Genomic DNA, 27813 nt, shown 5'->3' on the forward strand with positions numbered 1-27813 from the left:
CCTGAAGCAAATCTAAAGGGCATGTAGTTTGACATCAGAGGGTGGTTGGAGGAGAGAGTCATGAGGTGTCGGAAGGAGGTGAACATCTGTTGGTGGTGAGAGAAGAGAAGTATAGGGTGGTTAGATGACAGAGTCAAGAGGTGGTGGCAGGAGGTGAAAACCAGGAACTGGTAGGAGACTACCAGAAGAGTATGAGGGAGAACCTAGACAGTCGACTAGGAATGTTCAAGATTGCCACAAATTGTGGGGCAGAGGTGAGACCCTGATATGAAGAGTTCAAGATCACGTGGGTGGAGGTACATGCATGTTGTATGGTGACAATCAGGAGAAGCAGGAACAGAACAGGAGTAGCAGGTTGGTGGAGAGGACAAGTGGCATGACCATGGGTGTGAGAGGAACTCAGAATGTTCATTTGTGGGGAAGGAAATGGTGCGTGAAATCCTTCAACCCGAGTCTGAGAAGCAAGCCAGGTGAAGACTCCAAGGAATTTAGTGAAAAATGCTGAATGAAACCCCTAAGCAGAGGACTACAAATCAAACAGAGTCTTTGTTACTACCTACTGCTGGTCACAGAGTTTCCGGCAATGCCTGCAGGAATGGAAGCAGTACTGTGAGAATTAAAGTGCCGGGTGGGTTGCCCAATCATAGTGAGTCATCTCAAGAAGACCTGATTAGGGATGTAACGGTATAACGGTATACCGTTAAAGATACCGTGAACCACTTAATTGAACAATAATAACCGTCACATTGTTTATACCGTTATACCGTTCATACCGTTAAGTGTGCTTTTCAATCTGATTTGGAAAGGCTGCAGTAAGCAATTGCTGTGCAGTCTTGGTTTTGCACTGTTGGATGTGCCGTCTGCCAAGTAGTTTCAGTTGGAGCAGTTTTTAATGCCATTCCATAAACCACATGTGCCTTACACAAAATCAATATGTTAGCAATAGGAAGAATAGATACAGTGCCAAGAAGGAAAAGGGTTTACTTTGGGGTGGCGGCTTTGGGGTTTATATATTTATAATGGATAATGTTCTCTAAACATATGGCAATGGGGGATTTCCCTGGTTCTATCATTGAATTTACATATAATAAGTCACAATGCGAAATTCACTCCTCTCTGTGGGTATTCCCTGCTGCCATACCAAAGGGTAACATGTCAGTGATTACTGAACACCTTTTGGCCCGCAAGTAAACTAAAGACTGTAACGTAAAGAGAGAGTGCGTGTGTGTGTGTGTGTGTGTGTGTGTGTGTATGCGCACAAGCATATACTACCATCAGCCTCCATTTATCTGTGGCATGCAGGTTATCAAGATGGCAACATGTTCATCTTCACCAGTAGCCAGTGGGGGAGCAAAAAGCCTAAATGACCACTTAAGAAAAGCTATTCAGTTTGCTTTGCCAGTTGCAGCAGGCCTCCACCCACCCCCTCCTCTCCACACGTGTGTTTGTGTTTGGTGGAAGCAAGACATTTCAGTGGAAAGTATGTTGAAAAGCCCAATTCTGGCCCTGGGTGCCTGGTTTTGTTTGTGATGATACATCTGTCAATTTATGACCTTTTTAGAAAATATTTGTTAAGATTAGTTAACTCCACCTGCTATACTGCGATAACCATGATATACCGTCATTTGGCAAGAAGGTTATCGTACCGCCATAAAACAAATACTGTGACACCCCTAGACCTGATACTGTTGAACTGTTATGACTATAGTTCAACCTGCAGAGGAATTAGCATGTTAAAAAAACACTTTGAGTCTACCGTGTGTTCTGTATTTTTGTGGACCCAACTCACTCTCCTGACTGAGTATACTGTGATTTTGAAAAACAGCATTTACTGGGATTTCTCAAATTGGGAGTAATATGGCATTTACCAGGTCAGAATATGCCTTAATTTTACAACCTGAGAATATACACAGGATTTAATGGAATTGTGTGATGTTGCAGTCGAAGTGCCACAAAATTGATGGAATGCTGAAAAAACTGTATGTCTGGGAATTGTAAACTCTGTGAAGCTGCAGGAAAAAAAAAACTCTAGTTGCACAATCTGAAGGCTCATCAACATGACCACACTGCAATACTAAATATAAAATATACTATTCAGGATTGTGGGATCGCTATATTTGTGTGCACTAGTTTCCACTCTTGGATATTTTCTTGAAACGGATGGCAGAGAGTGATACCAAACCCTCAAACTTCCCACAAAGTGTGTAACTAATTAACAGAGAAATTAAGGTTTGGGAGATATCTTGCGCTCAAACCACAAAACATCTGTAACATTACTATATAACAATATAACAAGTCCAGTGTCACTCAGTATTAGTGAAAACAAAGTTTGGTGTTACTCCAAAAGATCCAATTCTGTGATGATTCACAAATACTGTTTATTTTCTCAAGGTATAAACAGACGACACGTGTTTCGACCACCGGTAGTTTTCAAGGCTGCACCATATTCAATTACCAAGTAAATGCAAGTAATATTCAAATAAATGCATATACATTCCATTGTAATTTAAAAGAACAAAAATCATCATGAATAGTTACACGTTAGAAAAAAAACATACCGTATAATGTCACATGACAGGTCAGGATAGAGGGGTAAGTTCACGCCGTAGTCAAATGACAGAGAAAAAATTGAGGGAAAAACATAATGTGAAGTCTCGTGTTAGCAATTATGCCAACATTGCCTGGTTGCTACGTTCTTATATTGAGTCTGTATTGAAGGGTTAGTAATTGTGCTTAATAATACACTTAAGTGTTCATTGCTCACACATCTGCATCAAAAGACACCTTGTGAAACCATTGTAATAGATCCAAAATGCCAGTGTTACAAAAGGATATTAGTATAAGTCCCTACTCCCATATTAATGTAGTCATAGAAAGCATGCAATGCCAAAGAAAATGTTAATTTGGGCTTACCCCATATGTCTTTGTCTATATCCTCTCAACTTGAGTATGGGTGTTGTAGATTTATCACAAGTGATCTCACCCCACTGAGTCTCTAGATACTTGTGTATTCACTCCTAAATAGAAAAAACCCCATAGTCACCACTCTGTCCCTTTCAAAATTGAGAAATTCCAAATAATATCATAAACAGGCTTCTAACCCACCTGTAGGGAGTATCCTGTAATCACAATTCCTTGGAGATATGTCAATTGAACCAGTGTCTTGGTAAAATGAAATTCAAACTTCAAATGTCATAAATCACCTATACAATTATATGATACCCTTATTCAGAATTCCGTAACAAAATACTCTTACTGTTAGTAAACTCCTTAATATGGAAAAATAATCATTCCTAAATGTAAACCGACTCATCAAAAGACATGGAGAATATTTCTTCCATCAGTTTAGTTGTATGTCACTGTAATTCACCCTGATTAGTGGGTAACATAATCCAAAATGTTACATGCTGCTATCCTGTTAAGGTCAAAGAATCACACAGTCCGCCTCACTTTTATTTATTATATAAATGCGTCATACTGCCATGTCCGGTATTCATATGTTACCTTACCTTATAATAGGGCTCTATACCTTTCAACTTGGTCTCTAGGCAATTCTCGAAATGTGTCTTCCTCCCGTTATATCTAAAGGAAAGCGCGGTTTTGGCCGGCTTGTAAATACAACAAAGAATGTAAGAAAAACGTGATGACATCACGCGTGCCACTGCGCGCGACATCATATGTAAACATGAATAAAAGCCATCCTTTCCGACAGTATGTCATTCCAAGTGTGCTTTACACCACAAAGTAAAATAGAGCTCCTGGTTTGCTCATTGTTTTGCAACGTAGTGAATGGATTCATGTATTAACCCAAGATTCTTCCTCCATTATGGAGATGTACATTCTTACCTAAACTATCGTCAACAGTTATATATATTGGTGAGTGTTGTTATATGATTTGTACCATAACATGTGTATTAGTGCATCCATTAAAATACTTGGGTGCATGTTGGTACTTTCTGCTGCGTGATAGGCACCATAAAGTGTAGCTTGATTTCTTAGCCCAGATTTACCTTGTATCATGGGGAAATGTACTCATACTAAAATCAGTCATCCTCTACAACATGGAGGCTTTTACTGATCCTTCATATCCAAGCCAATATGTCATAAACTCGCTCAGTTTGTGGTCATAACAGGTTCCTTACTGGGGGAACTGTTGTGTCTCCTTGTTATTTCTCCCACCATTAACATCTCATTCTGAAAGTAATTAGAATGGCTTCACAAGTGACACAATTGTACATATCAGTCTTAGTTCATTCTTATGCCTATTTAAACTCCAACATATTTCACCTTGAAGCAGACTTCATAAAAAACATGTATCTCATAGTCCCGATTAAGGCCAACACAAGTACTCCTTAAAAAACAGATTAGTTTACATTCTTGTTGCCTTAATTTAAGCCTAAGGTTGCTACCTCGTTTCCCCTTCTTCACTTGCATCAGACCAATCAATCGTATGTCCTCCTTATTACTGAGTTGGCGCTGTTCCTGCCAATTTATGGCCAAAGGAGACTTAGGATCAATGCTTCTTAGACTGGCCAAAAGTTCCCTTATCCGAATCCTCAATTGTCAGATAGTGCTGCCAATGTAAAGTTTTCCACATACACATAAAATGGCATATACAACATAACAGGATTTACAGTTTATGAACCCTTCAATCTTGATGGTCACTCCCTTGGCATCGGTAAATGAGTGGCAATTAGCATGAACATATTTACAGTGGTTGCAACTGCCACATTTAAAGAAACCATTACTTTTGCTCAACCAAGTTTCATTGATGTTATCTTCCTTAGCATTCATAAATGAAGGACTCAATATCTGTTTGATCGTTTGCGCCCTTTTAAAAGTAAACTTTGGTTTGTCTGTCAAAAAGGGTAGCAGATCCTTATCCAGTCTCAAAGTACCCCAATGCTTGGACAACATTCTATAGAGTGTTGGGGAATCTTGTGAGAATTGTGTTATAATAGCAATATGTTCTTTAGCTGGTTTCCCTTTGATACGATCACACAGTAATTCTGTTTGGCTGCATCTCCTGTACTTATCAGCCGCTTTCTTTATGCATTGCAAATTATATCCTTTATTTTTAAATCTTTCAGTGAGCAACTTATATTCCTTAAGGTAATCAATATCACAACTGCAATTTCTCCTTGCTCGATAAAATTCTCCAGCCGGTATATTGTTAATTGTAGATCTCTGATGCCTACTTTGAGCATAGAGGACAGAGTTTACCTCCGTTGATTTGTGAAATGTATTAGTTTGTGTCTACACCTTCTCCATAAAGATATATAAATCCAAAACATATATGCTTTCGAAACTTGCTGTACCAGTGAAACTGATCCCAAACTGATTCTTATTGGTGTGTGATACAAAGGATTCAAACGATTCTAAAGACCCTTTCCAGATAATAAAAACATCATCTATAAATCTCCTCCATGCTATTAGATTGTTTTTGAAAAATTCTTGATTATAAATATGCCCTTCCTCAAATGGAGCCATAAACAGGTTTGCCATGGCAGGGGCAAATTTGGTGCCCATGGCAACTCCCTTAGCCTGTGCATAATAGTGTTCATTGAAAATAAACACGTTGTTACTTAATGTGAATTTTAAGATGCTCTTGAGCATGTTAGTATGTTGCGTATAGGAAGCAGAGGTGTTTCAAAAAGTAAAATCTATTATTTCAACCGCTAAGTTATGGTCTATACTGGTGTATAGCACTGAAACATCCAAAGTAGCCAACAAATAATCAGATTCCCATTTTAAGGCCTTGAAAAATTGTAAAACGTGAACACTATCTCTGATGTAGGACTTCAGCTTCATCCAAATATTGGGACAGTCCCTCTGTAACCCACCCTATACCACTCATTATTGGTCTAACTGTGGGTAAGCTATCAAAGGCCTTATGCATCTTCGGTAGGAAGTAAATAGTGGGCATAGTGGGTTCTGTGTTGGTCAGAAAAATCTTCTCCTCAGTTAGAAAGCCTGCATCATACCATACCTGTATTAGCTCCAAGTGTTCGGCCACGATTCTCTTTGTTGTATGGGATCTCAAGAGGGTATAACATTGTGGTGTGTTCAAATGTGCCATTGCCATAGTTATATAATCTTTGGTGTTCAATACCACAATATTACCCCCCTTATCTGCTTCTTTGATTGTTATCAATTTGTCTTTGGCTAAGTACTCTAAAGCTTTTGATTGCTCCTTACCCAGATTGGATCTACATTTCCTTTTGTTCTGACCTCTACCATCCAAATATTCATGAATATCTTTCGTGATTGCCTTGTGAAATGTTTTGATTACATTGTCTCCCAATTGGGGTGTGAATTATGATTTTGGCTTCAACTCCTTTAGCTCCAAGTGTCTCGTGTTGACACCCAATGCCTGACAAATGCTTTCTGAAACTGTAATAGTTTCCTGGTCTAAAGTCGTTAAAGTTTCTATGTTTCTGATATCAGAGGTGGTATATGAGCTGAGTGGGTTCAAGGTGGTCCTAGTTTAAATGTTTGCTCCTGAGTCACCATTTTTTTTCCAATTTAAGTTTCCTTAGAAACTTGAAAAGATCTATTTGAAAGTTAACAAAGTCTGTCCTCACACCCGGTGCAAATGAAAAACCTTTATTGAGTACAGCAATTTCAGCACCTGAAAGCTGCCTGTCTGACAAGTTAGTTACCAAATCACATTTTATTGTTTTACCTGACGCTTTTTGGTGGTCGACCTGGTCAGAATCCCAGGGCGACCCTGATCTTCGTTGGAGCTTCCACTCCCGCTTCCGCTTGCCCCCTCTCCTGCCCCTTGTGTGGCACTTAGTGTTGGTGTAAAAATTGTGGGTGGTGTTGCGAATCTGACTTGCTTGAGACTTGAGAATCTTAGATTTCCCTTTTTGTGTCTGCGTATCTGTTCTAAAAAACTTTTTCCTCACTATGTGCAGTTATTGTAGCTTCCTTATCACTAGCACCTGTTCCCGTATTGTCCTCTTCTGAGTCAGGATCTGAACTGGCAGGGGTAGTATTGAAAGAACTTGGTCTGGATCGTGGTGTGATGTTGTCATATTTGGGTTGGAAGGTGTATATTCGATCCTGCCTGTAATCCTCGTCATCTCTGAAGAATTTTCTAAATGTTCTCAATTTAATATCATCCTGATATTCTCGTAGGATTTCGTGCATTTTCACATAGTTTTTGTCCTTAGTGTTCTCTGCATTAGGCATAGCCTTAATTTCTTCTTTAATTTTATTGATTTCTGCTGTAACTCTCTTGTGTTCCCTAGTAGCATGTGTTATGAGTAATTCGAACATGATCTTAGAGCTCTGATTAAGATTCTTCTTTCAATCTTCTGACAGCTCAGCATCCTCTTCATTATCAAAATTCGGAAAAATCAGTACCAGTAACCCTCTAGGAATAAACCATTTTCTAAATAGTTGGCCAGAGAGGCATTCTCCCAATACTTGTTGATCTCTCGTTTCGATAGTCTTTCCAATTTTATAAATTTCTGTTTAAGAGTTTCTACTGTAGTGTATCTACTCCTAAAGGGGTTGAAGGTGCTCCCCTTGGAGCAAACAAAGCTCTGTCCTCATCCCTATTACACATGTAATCAGCCATATTAGGCAGTGGAGTTCAGCAAGCACACAACGGCTAATCAAATACACTATTCAGGATTGTGGGATCACTATATTTGTGTGCGCTAGTTTCCACTCTGGGATATTTTTAAATAGGCATACGAATGAACTAAGACTGATATGTACAATTGTGTCACTTGTGAAGCCAGTCTAATTACTTTCAGAATGAGATGTTAATGGTGGGAGAAATAACAAGGAGACACAACAGTTCCCCCAGTAAGGAACCTGTTAAAACCACAATTTGAGTGAGTTTATGACATATTGGCTTGGATATGAAGGATCAGTAAAAGCCTCCATTTTGTAGAGGATGACTGATTTTAGTATGAGTACATTTCCCCATGATACAAGGTAAATCTGGGCTAAGAAATCAAGTTACACTTTATGGTGCCTATTACGCAGCAGAAAGTACCAACATGCACCGAAGTATTTGAATGGATGCACTAATACACGTGTTATGGTACAAATAACTTAACAACACTCACCAATATATATAACTGATGACGATAGTTTAGGTAAGAATGTACATCTCCATTACGGAGGAAGAATCTTGGGTTAATACATGAATCCATTCTCTACATTGCAAAACAATGAGCAAAACAGGAGCTCTATTTTACTTTGTGGTGTAAAGCATACTTGGAATGACATACTGTCGTAAAGGACATCGACAGCATGTGATGGCTTTTGTTTATGTTTACATCTGATGTCACGCGCAGTGGCAATGCGTGATGTCATCACGTTTTTTCTTACGTTCTTCGTTGTATTTACAAGCCGGCGGAACCCGCGCTTTCCTTTAGATATAATGGGAGGAGGACACATTTCGAGCATGCCTAGAGACCAAGTTGAAAGGGATAGAGCCCTAGTATAAGGTAAGGTAGCATATGAATACCGAACATGGCAGGATCACGCATTTATATAATCTATAAAAGTGAGGGGGACTGTGTGCTTCTTTGACCTTAACAGGATAGCAGCATATAACATTTTGGATTATTGGGATGAGATCGCTTGTGATAAATCTACAACACCCATACTCAAGTTGAGAGGATATAGAGAAAGGCGTATGGGGTAAGCCCAAATTAACATTTTCTTTGGCATTGCATGCTTTCTATGACTACATTAATATGGGAGTAGGGAATTATACTCATATCCTTTTGGAACACTGGCATTTTGGATCTATTAGAATGGTTTCACAAGGTGTCTTTTGATGCAGATGTGTGAGCAATGAACACCTGATTGGAATGTGTATGGAAACAATATTATTAAGCACAATTACTAACCCTTCAATAGAGACTCAATATAAGAACGTAGGAACCAGGCAATATTGGCATAATTGCTAACACAAGACTTCACATTATGTTTTTCCCTCAATTTTTTCTCTGTCATTTGACCACGGCGTGAAATTTCCCCTCTGTCCTGACCTGTGACATTATACGGTATGGTTTTTTCAAACGTGTAACTATTCATGATGATTGTTGTTCTTTTAAATTACAATGGAATGTATATGCATTTATTTGAATATTACTTGCATTTACTTGGTAATCGAATATGGTGCAGCCTTGAAAACGACCGGTGGTCGAAACACATGTCGGCTGCGTATACCTTGAGGAAGTAAACTGTCTTTACTTTGTTTTCACAAATACTGAGTGAAATTGTACTTGTTATATTATTATATAATAATGATACAGAAGTTTTGTGGTTTGAGCGCGAGCTATCTCCCCGAACCTTAATTTCTCTGTAAATATAAAATATGTTTTTATGTGTAGCCCAGCTATCTGCTCAGTAGAAGGAGTGGGGCCTGTTTATTGCTGCAACTCTCCACAAAGATCATTCTAAGTTTTGGTCACTGGTTGCTTCAAGGATGGTGTGAATTTCCTGGAATCAGACTGGGTGGCACACTTTTCTTCACTACATATGTAGCGACTAATGTTTCCGTCTGATACTGCACAATCAATTGAAAATGGTACTATGACTACTCCTCTTACTTTGTCTCTCAATAAGGTGAAAAAAGTAAAAGAAGTCTTAACCAACTCTATTTCTTTTAAATCCATTGGCCCTGTCTGCTATTATATTAATGTCTATGAGTATGATGTTTATTTTGGGGGAACTATTCTTAGAATTATCTCTAATGTGGTGTTTAACTCAAACAAAGTTGGAATGAGCTGGAAGTGAACCACAAAAGCACAGATCTCCAACCCAATGGTTACCGTCCATTCTCCCTATAAGACTGGCCTCAAATTCTTTTGGGAGACTTTGGGTTTGTCAATGACACCTATGGGGTTTGGGAAGTCCATTGTGAGTTGTGCGAAGGGGTGGGCACTGTTGAACAGGCACACTGAATTTACTTCTGATCACCAGCAAACAAACTGCTGGTTGTGGATCTTCCATCCTGCTGGCTTTTATGCACCTCTATGGTGCTTGTGACTGGTTTAAACATGCTCATCTTTGGAAAATTCCTGGTCAAAAGGGCCTGCCTCTATCCATGCTGAACAATCTGAAAGAACGTCACTCAGATTAAGAAGTTAGGGTATGGTTTGTCTTTCCTATGTCTACTGCCTATGTGCACTTAAAACATTTCTAACATTGGTTTTCCTTAATCTGTGTATGTCCACCCATGTATTGTCACCAGTCACTGTTCCATTTACTCTCCTCCACAGCCTGGTCAGATGCCACACAAACTCACCCTGTTGTAAGAAGCTTACTGCTTCCCATCAGATATGATTTCTTATCTACTGTACATTCTTTTGTGATCAAAAGAGCATTTTCCTTCTTGTATAGAAATAAATAAATACATAAATAAATGCCCATCCCAGCATGGAATTTGCCAGGGCTTGTTTTGACCCCACTTCTTTTAAACTTATATTTTAACTATCTGGAAGAATTCTGCCAAGGATTGTCAGACACTGCATTTACTGCTATATGCTGCTCATGCAGTATTACTTCCCGCAACCCAAAAGCCTTGCTGATACCGAGTGATCGGCAACCAAAATTAATGGACTAGAGAGACCTTATAGTCAACATATGCAAGACTAAATTAATGATATCAGCGAAATGCAGTATTAAGTCTTATCAACTGACCTGTAAAGGCAAGCAAATGGATCGGATACAGACCTACTTAGGTATCACATCTAGTAGAAACTTTGGTTGGGATGACCATGTGCATAGGCAGCAGTCCAGATTGATACAATCAAGTTACACACTCTTTCGCCTGACAAAGCACACTGAGAATCACCCATCAAACCTACGCTCATCGTCCGCATTGCAAATACTATAGAGTCATTTGCATATGAAGGCGTTTCCAGTCTTACAGAGTTGTCATGGAAGTCCCCAACACTCCCTCTCTGATTCCAAATGTGCTTCTCTAAAAGGCTTAAAAGGTATCCGGGCAGAGGTGAAGGGGTTATTTGGCAGATACCCTCTCTTCTCCCAAGATGCTTAACGTATGTTTCAGCTCTCTCTGCAAGGAACAATAGGGTTGGATTACTAACTGGGGAAGAAACAGAGGCTAAGACTCTCTTGCATTTCCCACTCTTACCTTCCCCAGGCTAGGTTTACCTTAGTGGGGGTGAAGGAAGATTGGTGGCTGCATGGACCCGTTTCCTCACTGAGTCCATCAACGCAAACCAGCTATCATTGGCCACCTCAGGCAGCTCAGCTGAAGTATCAAGTCTTAGTTTGCTGTCTCTAATTCTTGTCACTGAACAGGAACTCAATTCTTTATCATGTAACCCTATTGTATGTTTGTAATTACCAAGCGTGAACATCAATACTCGATTTGCTCAACATAGAAGTTATTTCAGTATCAATGTTCAAGAATGTACAACGCTGGAGCTACTCCAACACACCACTTATTTTCTCTCTCGCTTCTTTTGCAGGTCCAGAAGTCAAGCTATAAATGATGTTGCCAAGGGAGGATTCCCAAGACCTGTACCAGGTGAGTTTTCCAGTATCTTCGTGGAGCAATCTAGTAAGTTTGGGTGAGATTCAGGTCTTCTTTGGTGAGGCAGGGCAGTTACAGAAAAGGCCGGCTTTGCAGAGTAAAGCATTGCTTGTCCAATGTTAAGCATGTGCCAGATGGAGGGCACAGCTTATATAGTTCCTGTTTGCAAAATAGTGGTTGGGATTTCTTAGTCTGTGAGACTTGCAACACTCATGGGCCTTCAGTGCAGAATCTCATTTCCTGTTTGTTTGCTGTCCCACTGCCCCACTGTTGTCTGAGCCCTGTTGGGGCCTACAGTGTGTGTGTTGGGTTTGTGGTTACCCTGTACCTGTGCACGGGTATGGCTACTTTGTGCATTGTGGACACTTTCTGTACATCGGCATGATTGCTTTGTGCCTTCATGTGGGTTGCCATCAGGCCATATTCCTTTCCTGCCCCAGGACAATGTGGAGCTGTATTTGAGCTTCTTAGAAGACTACTTTAAGATTAAATCTTTGTTACTCTGGTGCTTTATTTGCTCTAATCCTTTTGCGGCCCTCATCCAGAGAATCTTGTTAGACATAGTACATTGTGATGTGAAGCATCGTATGTTAACAGAGAACTTGACAAAAAAAGTTTTATTGCGCACAGGTTTCTTAGCAGAGAACCACTTGAGCTTTCAAAAGTTACTGTACGCTCTTTTATTTTGCTTACTACAGTATCTGGGATAGAACACTACTTATTGTGGTTCAAAAATGTGTATGTATGATCCCACCTAAATTTAGAGTGAAGAAGCAGTTGTAGCTAACCGGTCTGATGGCCACTGAGGGAGGAAATATTGTACATGCAACATAGGCCCGAAAGAAAATCTGCAACACATTATCTTTAGTTTGTCAATTTTATGTCGGGTTTAGAAGTAGATACTTTTTACTAATTTGCATTTTAAAACGTTTATTTTTTAGTCAACGTCACCCAGCTTTGTTGTTTCTTCAGTTGCTTCTGAACTGCTTTGTGTGCTTTGCCATAGGTAAATACTTGGCCTTGGCCCGCCTTTAAATCAAGGAAGTCTATTGTGGTAAGTAAGAAGAAGGAGGTGGAGAAAAAAGGTGGCATTTCTACCTGTGATTTTATTCAAATAATAAAACGAAAGGCCTATCTATCCATACCAAAAGGAGTTTTCCCTACCTAACTGAAATCTAACTAGGATGCTCATTTTCAGTGAGGTTTTCCAAATCAAAATAGTTTATCCTCCATCAAAACTACCCTACGCTGACCCTACCACTAAAGATTGTATCAACTAAAAAAACAATAGAGGTTTCAGGAGAATGACTCCCTTCTTCTGGAAAGGCCTTCTTAGCCTTAATATTCTATATTGAGATAGTGCCTTGTGAAGTAGTTAATTAATTCCTTTCATTCCTCAAGGGGAGTCTTCACCTTCTCTCAGCTATCCCCTGTCTTGACTTATTTACAGTTTCTTGTTTCCCCACTCGAGGGTCTTAGCCTCTATTCATCTAGATTTCTTTTGCATCAATCTCTCTCTCACTTGTACTTGTTTCAAAGTCTTTAATTCCACTGAGACCAGTGTCCCTGATCCCTTGTACCACTTTGTTATCTTCTAAGAACTTCCACTTAAACGAACCACCCTGAAGGTTCTTCTGTTCCTCTGTGTTTTTGTCTTGGTGTTGTTTCCAACCACTAACACAAGCATTACCATTCTTTCAACTTTCTTCTCTCTTTACTGCTTTTGTAATCCCTGAGACGAGTGTGAGGAGTCCCTCTGTATTCGATATATATGAGTCCCTTGGTATTTGTTATATGTTCTGCGGCTTTCAGTTACTAGGACGAGTATGATTCGTCCCTCAGTATTCATGATACTCTTTAGAGCATTTACATTTACTGAGACGAGTATGATCAGTCTCTCGGTATTCGTTATACTCACTTCTACTGTTACAGTTACTGGGATGAGTAGGATGAATCTCTCAGTAGTTGTGGCACTCTCTGCTGTTAAGTGCCTGCCTATGGCCCCTCCCAGGTGTCCCGCCATTCCTGTTTCCCCCAGCTCGGACCATACCATCTTGATAAACGCTTCCAGCACCTCACTTATCTTCCCTGCTTCAGTCTCTGCTGCGCTGGAGAGTTTTCTAATGGATGGTCTCAGCGTCGATGTTGGACCACGTGGTTGTTGGGTGTCATGACCCACGTTTGGACTATTATGCTGCAACATTTGGTGCTGTGGGCTTAGGAAATCCAAGAGGGCGGAAAAGCCCACATTTGCACCAGAATCCTGGAGAACCGCGCAGTCTTTGCGCACAACAAAATGGTCGCCTGACCTGCCACACACCAGTGTGAGCGTGAGGGACCGGAAGCGCCATGGGTAAAAGGTGGTGCCCAATGAAAAAACAGCAGGGCCTGTTGGCTCAAAAAGTGCTTTCAAATCACCTTTGTTTCTCTGAAATGCAAGCTAAAAATGCCTATGTTAAACATTGCAAGATATTCAAAAATCTCACTGAACACCAGCACACATTTGGCAGAATGTATTCTTGTGTGCATACTAAATCTGGAAAGAGAAAGAGCCCAAAACAATGTTTATAACAAAACTGGCTGAGCTGTGGATGTCAGCAGCTCAAGTGAAATTGGACTGAAAGACATTAAAATCTAAATGTTTAAAATAAATGAGTGACCTACTGTTGAGTGTCACACAGTTTGCAACTGTTAAATGTCATAGTTTTGAAATTAGAATCAGCGCTCAGGCAAATGTTAAATTAGGGGGGTCATAAATGGCTTCCTCTTGGAAGGAAACGGGGAGGGGTACTGCATCTGTGAGCAAGCTGAGCTTGGGGGAAGTGGATAAACCAGAAATTCCACCATGTGCTTTGGAAAACCACACCCCTCGGGGCCAGAGCATAATTTTAAAAAGATGGATAATTCATAGTGCGGATTTGTAAAAAATTATATAAATAACATCATCATTCTTGTGATTTTTCTGTGCACATTTTAAGAGGTGTTAGGACTCTGTGGTATGTTCTTGGGGATAGTAGTGGAAAAAAGGTTGGTACTCCAAATGTATGCATGTTAAAAATCTGACACTTTATCATCTGAAACCCATATCCCTGGTGCACATTGGTGTAAAATCTGGAAAGGTTTAGAGGTCGTTATCTGGATGAAAAGGGGAGAATTCTGTCATAAGTGGACACAACATCTTACAAAGACAGGGATCGGATGGTTTGGTGCTACAGAAAATATGTCAACTGGACATATAATATTAGAAAAATGGTACATAGATAAATATGTATTTGGATCAGAAATAGATTTGTGTGCAATTTGACAAGGGGAGGATCCTCTGACCATAAACCTACCTCATCACTCTGACTAACAACCCAGTTCCCCCAATCAAGGGAGAGAGGAGGAACTGGCCAATGATAAGTTGAGAGTGTTGGGCATGCAGAATGAGCCGACCCACCCACTTTCTAAACACATAAAAGGAGACTGTGCAGGACAGGTAGGGACATTCAATTTCCATTTCCTTGCGGAGCACGCTGACAGACGACTTCACATCCAGAGATCCGGACTGACTCCAGAAAGACAGAGACCAGAACTTAGAACTCTGACTCCAGAACTCAAAGCAAAGGCCTAACCCACAAGCTGAGTTCTCTTCAGTAGGCCTCAAAACCTAACCAAACTATTCACAGCCGGGCAAGCTGTTTGAATTCTTTGCCAAGAACTTTTGCCAGAACCGGTAGCAGACCCAGAAGGCAGAATTATCCAGAGAGACCAGAGATCCAGAGAGACCAGACCCAGACCAGATCGCTGAGAGCTGACCCAAATCGCTGTACGCAGAACCAGTACCCAGTGGCGAGAGAACCGCAGCCAATCCTGACCCGATCCGTGACGAAGTCGCATTCCTGTCCAAAATATAGTGTGAGTACTCAGCCAGAACTGTGCAAAACCCAATCTCTTAGTTTAATATAATCTAATTCAAACTATTTTAACCTATTGAGAACTGCATCATAGAAATCGTGTGCCTTCTTTTGATTTAAAGCTGCAAAACTGTCATCTGTCATTCTGAACTTTAAAATTTAATTTCTGAAAATCTACCTCCACAAAATCATTTGTATCTCTTGAACCGTTTGTGTTAGAAGCGAGATTTAACTTTTATTTTAAAGCTGAGATTCTAAGCTTTCTAACATGCTACTCCTTTTACTTCCTTTGTAATTGCGCTTGACGCACACGACTAAATTGTCGCGATTTGACATTTTGCTTCATTTCAGCCACGTGTAAAAAAATGTGTCTTTTGTTTCCTTTGCTGAAATTCATTTGCAACCTGACAATCATTCATAGAGCATTGCTAAAGTGATCCTGAACTAATTTAAAGTAGCTATCACCCACCCTGAATCTCTTATAGGGAATTAAAATCATCTTTAGCATATTTTTCCCTTCTTTGCATACCACCTTTAAAGTACTTTGCCTGTGTTTAAAATCATCCCTGTTTCTCTAAGCTTGCTAGGGGGGATCTAGGGGGAAACTGAATTCGTATTGTACTGGGATTGTATTCCTGAAGACTGTGTGTGTTACTTCCACCTCCCTACATTGCATAGAGGGGGGGTGAATTGCCAAAAGGGGAAAAGGGATTATATTATGTTTTGCTGAAATCATATCAAGTTTATTCCTGTGTTGCTTCTTGTCCGCCTTGCATTTCCTTGTACCATATAAAGCATTCTCAGCTACCTTATGCTCTATACTACTCCTAAGTAATTAAACCAGTGTGCTAGTATAACATCACCCATTGTTGATCACTGTCATATGTCTAAGTGTTATATCAAATATTAATTTATTATAAAGTGTGATATATATCTATTGTTTAATTTTTCCAATAAATCTTTTAATTTGCAAAACAAACCTACTTCTTGGCTCAGTGGGATCAGGGGGGATTCTAAGAGAGGGGCGTTATACAAGGGTTCTTCATCCAGATTATAACTTGTCATAAAAATATATAAATAAGGGCTTCCCTTGAGCAATCCCAGACAAGGCACTAACTTAGTGGGAATGCTTGATTGGAGTCATTAACAAAGTGGGGGCTCGTAGCCGGGGATTCTGGATTAGATCTATCACTTGTGCAGATTAATACAGTGTGCCAGCTGACAGGATACATATCCGGTTAGATCACCACGCTGTGTTACGCTGTAAAGCACTCCTCAAAGGAACGCTCTAAGGAAACGGTCTGTGTTGCAAAATAAAATACAAACGTCTGTAAGTCAGGAAGGAAATCAATCTCCAGAATGACGACCTTAGTAGATATGAAGATAGCTAGGGAGCACCTCTTACATAAACTGTTTGTGAGAGGTGAATGGTCTGAACAGGACCAAAATGTATGGTTGCAGACAATCACACAACAGGTCACTACAACTGGGTCAGATATGTGGAGAGATCAGGGTCCCTTACATGTGGCCCTGAGTGAACTATATATGGCTCCTAGAGCCAAAGATGAACACAATAAGATTGCCAGGATAGCGGCATATTTGTATCTATATATGGGAGCCATGCAGGACAAAAGTGCTGAAGGCCAAGATCTGGCAAATAGGCAACAGATGGCATTAGAAATGGCCCAATCTGACCTGGTCTCTTCTGAGCAGAGGCTGCACAGAAGCCAGGAGTCAGAAAACAAGAGTAGACAATACATCATTAAAATGAAGGAGGATATGGATATCCTGCAACAGGAAAAGGCTGACCAGGATACCAGAATTCTGGCTTTGCAGAAGAAGCACCAAGACAGTTTGGACTCCTTACTGCACAGCCAGAAAAAGCTGGAGCAACAGATAGATTTCAACAGGGCATGCACAAAGCAGGTAGCCACCCTGCAAAGCCAATTGGATAGAGAAAAAGAGGAGAGCAATAAACTGATTCCGAAAGACCTGGACACCCAGACAGAATTTCAGGAAGAGCGCCAGAAAGCTGGTGCCTTTCAGAGGCAGAGGGACGACCTGGCGGAACAGATGCAGGCTCTTAGTCAGGAAAGGGATACCTTGGGCCAGGAAGTCGGCCAATTAAAAGAAAAATTTGAAGAAAATCACTTGGCCCTCCAGGGGCTGGGTGACCTCCAAAAAGAGCATCACGACTTGCTAGAGCACACCAGGAGGGTGGAAGATGCTATGGCAAGAGAGGAGCAGGCCAGTAGGGATGGGACTCAGGAGGTAACCCTCCTGCAGCAAAGACTGGCCCAGTACTCCAGGACCAACCAGGAAGCACAGAGAGAGAATGAAGCTCTCTGTCAGCACAATCAAAGGCTCCAGCAACAGGTAGCCATGCAAGAGAGACTGATAGAGTCTGGTAAGGCCTTAACTGAGGAACTGAAAGCGCAGGCTCTTGCATTGCAACAGGGAGCAGGGGCTGATGGAGATGAAGTTCGCTGGGAAAGGGAAACACCTGAGCATAACCTCAGGAGCCCTAGTACCAGAGGCCTTCATCTCTCCCAGTCCTTGGACTCTGCCACCCCCATGTCCCCTTGCGCATATGAGCACAGGGCCACAGGGAGGGCAGATTACTATCCGGCCAAAAGTATGGGGTTCATAGGCCAGTACCTCTCAGGAATGGATGGGCGGGCATCCGGGCATGGGCACCTAAGCACAGTGCAATTTATTGGGGAACCCCAGGAAGTAGGCCCACTAAGGGCATCCTGAAAACCTCTGCCCAGTTAGGTCAGTGGGGGGGTACCCAGAAAATACTGGTAGCAAGGATGGATCTGTAGACTCCTCTGAGGGTCACAGGACACAGGAGACCAGGTCCCCACATTCTGCCAGCCATTCCCAGGCTCGCAGAATCCGGGAAAACCTGGAAGATCAGACGGGCAGCTCTGGGAGCAGTGCTTCTGAGTCGGAGGATGAATGGACCAGGGTTACCCGAACCAAAAAGGCCAATAAGGCAAAAAGGGCCTTGATTAAACAGATTAAGGCAATCAGGAGTGTCATCACGCCTTATCACAAGAACTCCAAATATTCTGTGTGGGAACACTTGGAGCTCTTTGAGCAAATGATGGAGACCTTCCATTTGAAGGACAGCAGTAGCTGCATCCAGTACGTCAAATGGACATTCTCCCCAGAATACTCCGGTTTCTTTGCGGGGCTGGAGGACCAAAATCATTCAAGATGGTCCATCTATACGGCGGCCATCTTGAAACACTTTTCTGTGCATAGAAATCCCGAAGAGGCTCGCAAGGCAGCCTACAATTTGCAATGTGGGGAGGATCAGGCCCCACAAGAATTTGTGCAAGAATTGAAGCGTGCCTTTGCGCAGACCACCAGAAGGGTGCGCACGGACAGCAGAGAATTCTTCAACACATTTTTCCATGCTCTCCCCAAATACATAATGACCCAGCTCGTGAGAGATTTTCACGAGAAAAGATCTTTAGACTGGGTCATTGAGCAAGCCACCCGCATCTATGAGGTGCAGAAACCAGTGGAAAACAAGAATCAGCCAAAAAAAAAAAAAAAAACAACAGCACCCCTGCTGCTGCCAAGGTGACAGAGGTAAAGGTTGCCCCCGTTTTAGATTTGGAGATGGGGGGGCCTAAAAACCTGCCTGCACAAAATAATTCTGAGCCCAGAAGGCCCTCGGGCCAGTCACAGACAGGGAGCCAAGGAGGTAGTCCCATAAATGGGGTCCCTCACTCCCCTGATTATGTCAGTCCCCGCTACAAGGGAAACCGACCCATCCTGGGTTATGTGTGGACTCCTCCAGCCCAAGGGGGGGGATTCAGCCAAGCGCCTAACCCGGGGAACTTCCCTCCTAACTTCCCCCAGGAGGGCAGAAATTCACCAAATCCTGGGCAGAACTTTTTCCCCAGGTATCCACCCAACTTCCAACCCCAAAGCCATCCATCCTTCTTTCCCCAATTCCCTGAGCCCAGACAGCCTAATCCGGGAGAGGGGAGGCCAAGGGTGGAGGGGTAGCCGAATCTTCCCAACCCAGGGTATTACCAGAGAAGGGATAGCTACCCTTCCCGGGATCCACCAGGGGAGAAAACAGAACCCCGTATCAGCCTGAGCGGGTTTCACAACTTGAGCGCCAGGTTCAGAACATGGCACAGGATTTGGGCCGCATGCTGAGGGCTCAACAGAACCCTCAGATGGACATGCTGGCACAGAATGCCCCAAACTCCGGACCTGGTGCTCCAGAACAAAGACGGGGGCAGCACCCCGATAACCCACCGGTTCCCAGGGCGGAGGCACAAGGGGAAGGGGGGTCTAAAGCCTTGGAGGAAGCTTCCTTCCCAACTTGTAAAGAGCCCCTGGAAAATCAGGAACCGGAAACAAAATCTCCTACCCCTGGAAATCTGCCACCCAAGGAGCAGAGAGGAGGTAGGAGAAACAAAGTAACCAAACAGAACCATTTTGTGGAGGAGGTACAGGTCTTCCAATTTGAGAGAGAGGGATCCCAAGAGGATCCTGGGGAAAGTATCTTCTCCTTCCGAGATGGGGGAACTCCTCCCAGGGAAAAATGGGTCCCAAGGTATTCCAATCCAGACTGGGTAGATGTGGGGATTGAGCTGTCGCCGCCCATTATTCTATCCCAGAACCAACAAGACCGAAAACCCCTGGTTCAAACCCATCCTGATGCTGCCTCCAAAAACGGGGGGGGGGGCAGCCCAGAACCAGAACCAGGGGAACCCGAAACCATTTCCAGTTGCCAACTTTTTCTTTCAGATTCCCCGAGACCCTCCACAGAATTCTGCCCAGATTTCTTCTCTCTCAATGTCCAAAACCAGAAAATTAGCCCACCATTGTCCAAAAATGTGCATTATCTGTGCCCCCTTGAGGAGAAGGAGGGAAGATATTATGCCCTGGTACAAGTACAGGGGCAGGGTACAATTTTGGCACTGGTGGACACTGGATCCCAAGCAACTCTTCTGTCCAAAAGGGCCTTTGATGAACTGAATTCAGGTAGAGGGGAGAATTACCGTATTCCTCTCACTTCTCTTCCTGGACAACTCCAGAACTTTGACAAGAAGGAAATTCCCGTCGAGGGGACTGCAGATTTGGACATCAAAATTGGGCGACACAAGGTGAAACACCCAGTCATAGTAGTGACTCCAGAGGGCACCCCTTGTTTACTAGGGAATTACCTCCTGAGAAGGTTGTCACCCCTAATAGATTGCGTAAACAAGGTCCTCTGGACCCGGACTAGCCGACCAATAAAATTAAAACAGAGTGTCAACCATGTTAATCTAAATGGCACATGCCACATGGTTGAACAAAAATCTGAACAAGTAAATTTCACTTCCAGAACAACCAAATTCCAGACGTGACAGTAATAGCAGTAGGACAACAGACTGGTGATGGGGGGTCCTCTCTATTTCTGAAAATCAACCTTCCTTCCAGTTTAAGGTGGCATTCCACACTGGAGGGAAACACCCTGAAATTCTTTACTAATTCACAATCGGACATTCCCACTCCAATAGTCCAAAAAGATGTGAAATCAGCTCATAGCCTGGCTGATGTTCAGCTAATTGGAGAGCAGTTGTTCATCCCTGTTCAGTTAAATGATGGGAAGGACTCTGTTCTCGCCCGAGTGTGTGTGAAGAACGGTAAGAGCTTCATCAGCAAAGCCATGTTCCGCCAACTCCCAAAAGATCCAGCCATTCCCACATTCAAACTGATAGACAAATGGGAAATGGACCTGGAAGCACCTAATTCCAAACATCTCCTGCCAAGCAGGTGTATGCTCAAAATCTCCATTGGCAACAAGAGCATAGTCCATAATTGTTGGGTCGTGCGAGACGTCACTGCCGCCTTTTACTTAGGCAGTGACATTCTCAATCGCTTTGCCATTAGTTTGGACCTAATAAACTTCAAAGCTTGGTCCCAATTGGCGGATAATCCCATGGGCTTTGATGATCAAGAAAAAGCATTTAGGTCAGCTAAATTGCTACCTTATGCAGTTGAAATTCAGGTTAAAGAGGAAGTCACCATCCCAGAAAGGACCCGACAATTCTCCCTGGAAGTGAAAGTTAAAAGAGGACAAAAATTGAAAAACCCTGATGCTTATATGCATCTAAATGCTTCTATCCAACAGCAAGGGTTGGGGGTAAACCCAACACCATTAGTCAACATAGAACATGACACCATTCCAATAGAGGTGGATAACAGCGACTTACAGAGTATTACTCTAACCGCAGGCACCATTATTGGAATGGCAGTTGATGACCGACATTTCTCCATTGATTTAGGAAATTAACTGTTCGGACCAATCCCCAAGGACTGTTTTGACAGTGACACTGATGACAATACAACACCAGACAGGATTTTTACCCGGCATGGGGGGAACTTCCTGGTGTACACTTCCTGCCCTTATGGCAAGGAAGACATGACTTGTGACTTCAGAAGGGATGAGGTGATTTTCCAGGTCCATGAGGGCTGCCTTTCCCACTGAAGCCTCCAGTCCAAATCAGCACTCTGACCAGGGACTTCTCCACCCAGCTGGAGGAGGCCACTGAGATAGCAAAACCAGAAGTCTTTCCAGGCTTCAGGCAGATGGTGGAAGAGAGAGTCAACCTAGCTAATGCCTGTGTGACTCTGGAACAGAAGAATAAGTTGAAACAAGTTTTCTTGGATTTCCAAAATCTCTTTGCGGTAGACTCATATGACTGTGGTCGTACTCACATCCACACGACAACAATTCCCACAGACCCTGGCATGACTCCAGTGTTTGTGAAGCAATATCGTTTGCCTCTCGCATCCATGGAATCCCTTACTGAAATAATTAAGAACCTTGAGGCCCGGGGAATAATCCGTCCAGTACACAGCACCTTCAATAATCCGTTGCTGGGAATATTGAAGCCAAACGGCCAGTGGAGACTCTGCGCTGACCTTAGGGAGCTCAACAAACGGGTCCATACTTCCCGATGGCCTCTGCCCTACATTGACCAAGGGCTGGCCCAGATTCAGGGGTCACAGGTATTTACAGCAATAGACCTGACCAATGGATACTGGACCGTGCCTGTCAGTAGGGAGGACCAATACAAACTGGCTTTTACCTTTGGGGGCCAGCAGTACACATGGACCCGAACTCCTTTCGGATACCTCAACTCGGGCAATGAATTCAACATTTTCCTATATAAGGCCATGCCCGACCTGGGTGTGAGGGGTAACCTGGCTTATGTAGATGATGTCCTCATCAAAAGTTCATCTGTGGAGGAACATATAGCAGAGATCCGTTATGTTCTGACACAGTTGAGGGCCGTCGAAGCCAAACTTTCCTTTCAGAAAGCACAGTGGTGTAGAACCCGTGTTAATTTCTTGGGGCATGAGATTACTCCTCAGGGTCTCTGTCCCCAGGAAAAGAAAGTGGAAGCACTTCAGAAACTGAAGGATCCCACAACTCTGCGGGAACTAAGGAGCCTCCTTGGACTGACTAATTACAGCAGAAAGTTCATTGAGGGCTATGCAGAGATCACCAGACCCCTGATTCATCTTTTGAAGGGGGGGGGCTCAAGTGGATATGGGTTCCAGAACAATCCAAGGCAGTAAGACAACTCAAAAGAAGCCTCTCACAAGCCCCTTGCCTAGTTACCCTGTCAGAAATAAGGAGTTCTTCCTGGAGACAGGGTTCTCTAATATGTGCTTGACAGCAGTATTATACCAAAAGCATGACAAGGTCAATAAAGTAATCTCCTATGCGAGCAAAACTTTATCCTCTGTGGAGGAAAAATTCAACGATTGTGAAAAGGCACTCCTGGCAACGGTGTGGGCATTGAAGAATTACCGCCCGTTCATCCAGGGGGAACACATCATAGTGGAGACTCCACACCAGCCTCTGCAATATCTCCAAAGTGACAGAATCCGGGTTGGAAATGTGAGTAATTCCCGAATTACTTCCTGGATCCTGTCAATGCAAGGCTTTCCTGTGGAGGTCAGATATGGCCAAAACAAGAAGAGTCCCCTCGCGCAAGGTCTGGCTGACTTGCATGATTGTGCCAGAGAAAACTGTCTCGAGGACGAAAGTCTAACACTCAAGGACAACATGGAGGCATACCTTAATTCCCCACACAAAGTCTTTGAAGAAGACAAGTGTGAGGGAATTCCCACTGTCTATGTGGATGGATGCTCTTACCATGTTGACAACAACGGGGAGAAAGTACTGGTGGCCGGCGTAGGGAATGCATGGGTGAAGGAGTTTCCAGAACCCTCCGCTGGGTACAAAATTGGTCCCTGAAGTAGTCAGGTGGCAGAGTTGATGTCTGTGCATCAAGCCATCCTCACTGCTGTCCAACATCAACTGCACAAACTGGTCATAATCACGGATTCGGATTATGTACGGAACGGGTTTGTGGAGCACCTGGTTAATTGGAAAACCAGAGGCATGTTATGTGCTAATAACAAACCCTTGAAACATGGGAAGTTGATCCAAAACATTGATGATCTGGTCACTTCGAATGGGTTGACCATCTACTGGAAAAAGATCAAGGGTCATTCCAAAGTAGAGGGACCAGACAAAACTGGAAATGACATAGCTGATCAGCTGGCCAAAACCGGGGCCATCCAAGGGTATCTAATAGAAATAGAGTCCCTGTTGGGGGAAATCCAGGTCACTGCTATCACTAGGTCCCAGACAAATGCTCACAATGATCTTTCAACTGCACAATGGAGTAAGGAGACCCCTGATGCTGATTTAATTACTGCTCAGAAGGGGGATCCAATAATTGGCAAGTTTTGCCAACACATTGAGGACCCTGAGAACTTTCCCCTGACGGATACCGACTACGTTGGGAAAGAGGACCTAAGAGTATTGATGAAATGTCCAAAAATGTTCCGAATCCAAGACGGTTTGTTGGTAAGGAAATCCCAAGCTGGCCATGATCAGTGGGTGGTTCCTACCTCATTCCGAAGCCTGATCTTAAGTCACACCCATGATGCGGCCAACGCCGGTCATAGGGGGTTTCACACAACACTGGAAATCTTAAGAGAGGTTGCTTACTGGCCACACATGGGGCAGGACCTCGACCAATACTTGAAGGGGTGTCTTGTGTGTGCACAATTTCAGCCAACATCCCTCACACACCGGGCGCCTCTCCAAAAGAGGGGGATGACACTGCCATGGTCAGATTTGCAAATCGACTTCGTGGCCCTGTGATACGCTCGTCTAGAGGAAACAAGTACATGTTGATGGTCACATGCTTGTTTACCAAGTGGGTGGAATGTCTCCCGGCCCCAAACTGCAAGGCAGAAACAGCAGCTGCCCTGATGATTAACCACATCTTGCTCCGTTTTGGTGTACCTTAAAGGATTGAGTCAGACAGAGGTAGCCATTTCACAAGCGAGGTTATGACAAAGGTGTGGGAGATACTGGGGGTCAAAAGGAAGCTACATATTGCTTACCGGCCAGCTTCTTCTGGGGCAGTAGGACGCTATAACCGAACCATTGTGAGCATATTGTGGCAGATTCTGGGCCAAGTTGGGATATCCGATTACCTCTGGCCCTAATGGCCATCAGATCTTCCGCTTCATCTGCAACTAAAATGTCACTGTTTGAGCTGATGACTGGACGCAAGATGGTGCTTCCCCAGCATTTGCTCTACAGGACCCAAGAGCAGACATTGATAAATGCCTCCACAACTCATGAGTATGTGGAGAATTTAAGGAAACACCTCCAACATGCTTTTGCCTATGCTCAGCGGAATCTAGAAAGATCAGCTGATGAGCATGAAGACTTATTACGACCTGAAGACAACCAGGAAGGAATATAATGTGGGATACCGGGTCTATCTATACAATTTCCAAAGGAACCAGGCCAAACAGCGAACATTTTTGCCTACATGGAAGGGACCCTTTGAAATTATAGACAAAGTTTCCCCAGTTGCATACAAGATCCGCATCCCCAAAGGTAGTTTGGCGGAAGGGGAAGACAAGTGGGTCCATATAAATCAGCTAAAGTGTTGCCATCCCAGGCACACTCTGCAGCAACTGAAGGAGTCCTCTGCAATACCAGAGGGGACCGCTCCAGATTAATTCAGTTCCACCCTAAAATATTCCACATATAGCCTATAAAATTCTATGATTCTTGAATATGTTCTTGCCTCCTGATTTAAAAAAATGTATACGTTCATGTTTTTGACTATAAAATGTATATGCCGCCCCACTATATCAATAGTGGGGGAGAAATGTCTAGGAATGTGTATTGCCGCTTTGCTTTATCATCCTAGGAGAGATGAAACCCGGAGACTGACCACGGAAGACAACCTGGAGACCGGGAGCAAAGATCTGAGGGCCCGGGGTACCACCCAATATTCCCATCATGACAGGCGAGGAGAACCGATCGATCCAACCAGATGGAGGAAAAGATGCTGAACTGTGCCATCTGCAGAATTGGAAGAAGAGGATGCGGACATACCAACGCGTCAAAACATCCTTTACACCCGACTCCCCCTCGACTCGAAATCAAAGCGCAGTCGGGCGGGGGGCTTGTTGGGTGTCATGACCCACGTTTGGACTATTATGCTGCAACATTTGGTGCTCTGGTTTAGGAAATCCAAGAGGGCGGAAAAGCCCACATTTGTGCCAGAATCCTGGAGAACCGCGCAGTCTTTGCGCACAACAACATGGTCGCCTGACCTGCCACCCACCAGTGTGAGCGTGAGGGACCGGAAGCGCCATGGGTAAAAGGTGGTGCCCAATGAAAAACAGCAGGGCCTGTTGGCTCAAAAAGCGCTTTGAAAACACCTTTGTTTCTCTGAAATGCAAGCTAAAAATGCCTATGTTAAACATTGCAAGATATTCAAAAATCTCACTGAACACCAGCACACATTTGGCAGAATGTATTCTTGTGTGCATACTAAATCTGGAAAGAGAAAGAGCCCAAAACAATGTTTATAACAAAACTGGCTGAGCTGTGGATGTCAGCAGCTCAAGTGAAATTGGACTGAAAGACATTAAAATCTAAATGTTTAAAATAAATGAGTGACCTACTGTTGAGTGTCACACAGTTTGCAACTGTTAAATGTCATAGTTTTGAACTTAGAATCAGCGTTCTAGCTGCAGGTGTAAACATTGCAAGTTTGGTTTGAATGTAGAAAACTGGGAACCAAAGTGACATTTGGCTGAAGCCTGGCTTGAAGAGAGTGAATTCTGCCCGGCAACTACCCCCGACAGGAGTTGCAACTTGATCAGCAGCTGTGTTCCCAGGCCTGGCTGCATTCTGCTGCCCTGGCCAAAAGGAGATGACACCTCTCTGATTGAATTAGGGGAGGGGCACCTGGGGACTGCAGGAAACTAAACAAAGCACTGTCCTTGGCCCAGGCAAATGTTAAATTAGGGGGGTCGTAAATGGCTTCCTCTTGGAAGGAAACGGGGAGGGGCACTGCATCTGTGAGCAAGCTGAGCTTGGGGGAAGTGGATAAACCAGAAATTCCACCATGTGCTTTGGAAAACCACACCCCTCGGGGCCAGAGCATAATTTTAAAAAGATGGATAATTCATAGTGCGGATTTGTAAAAAATTATATAAATAACATCATCATTCTTGTGATTTTTCTGTGCACATTTTAAGAGGTGTTAGGACTCTGTGGTATGTTCTTGGGGATAGTAGCGGAAAAAAGGTTGGTACTCCAAATGTATGGATGTTAAAAATCTGACACTTTATCATCTGAAACCCATATCCCTGGTGCACATTTGTGTAAAATCTGGAAAGGTTTAGAGGTCGTTATCTGGATGAAAAGGGGAGAATTCTGTCATAAGTGGACACGACATCTTACAAAGACAGGGATCGGATGGTTTGGTGCTACAGAATATATGTTAACTGGACATATAATATTAGAAAAATGGTACATAGATAAATATGCATTTGGATCAGAAATAGATTTGTGTGCAATTTGACAAGGGGAGGATCCTCTGACCATAAACCTACCTCATCACTCTGACTCACAACCCAGTTCCCCCAATCAAGGGAGAGAGGAGGAACTGGCCAATGATAAGTTGAGAGGGTTGGGCATGCAGAATGAGCCGACCCACCCACTTTCTAAACAAATAAAAGGAGACTGTGCAGGACAGGTAGGGACATTCAATTTCCATTTCCTTGCGGAGCACGCTGACAGACGACTTCACATCCAGAGATCCAGACTGACTCCAGCAAGACAGAGACCAGAACTTAGAACTCTGACTCCAGTACTCAAAGCAAAGGCCTAACCCACAAGCTGAGTTCTCTTCAGCAGGCCTCAAAACCTAACCAAACTATTCACAGCCGGGCGAGCTGTTTGAATCTTTGCCAAGAACTTTTGCCAGAACCGGTAGCAGACCGAGAATGCAGAATTAT

This window comes from Ambystoma mexicanum, chromosome 1q (genome assembly GCF_040938575.1).
Source record: "Ambystoma mexicanum isolate Mex_15411 chromosome 1q, UKY_AmexF1_1, whole genome shotgun sequence".
Taxonomy (NCBI): domain Eukaryota; kingdom Metazoa; phylum Chordata; class Amphibia; order Caudata; family Ambystomatidae; genus Ambystoma; species Ambystoma mexicanum.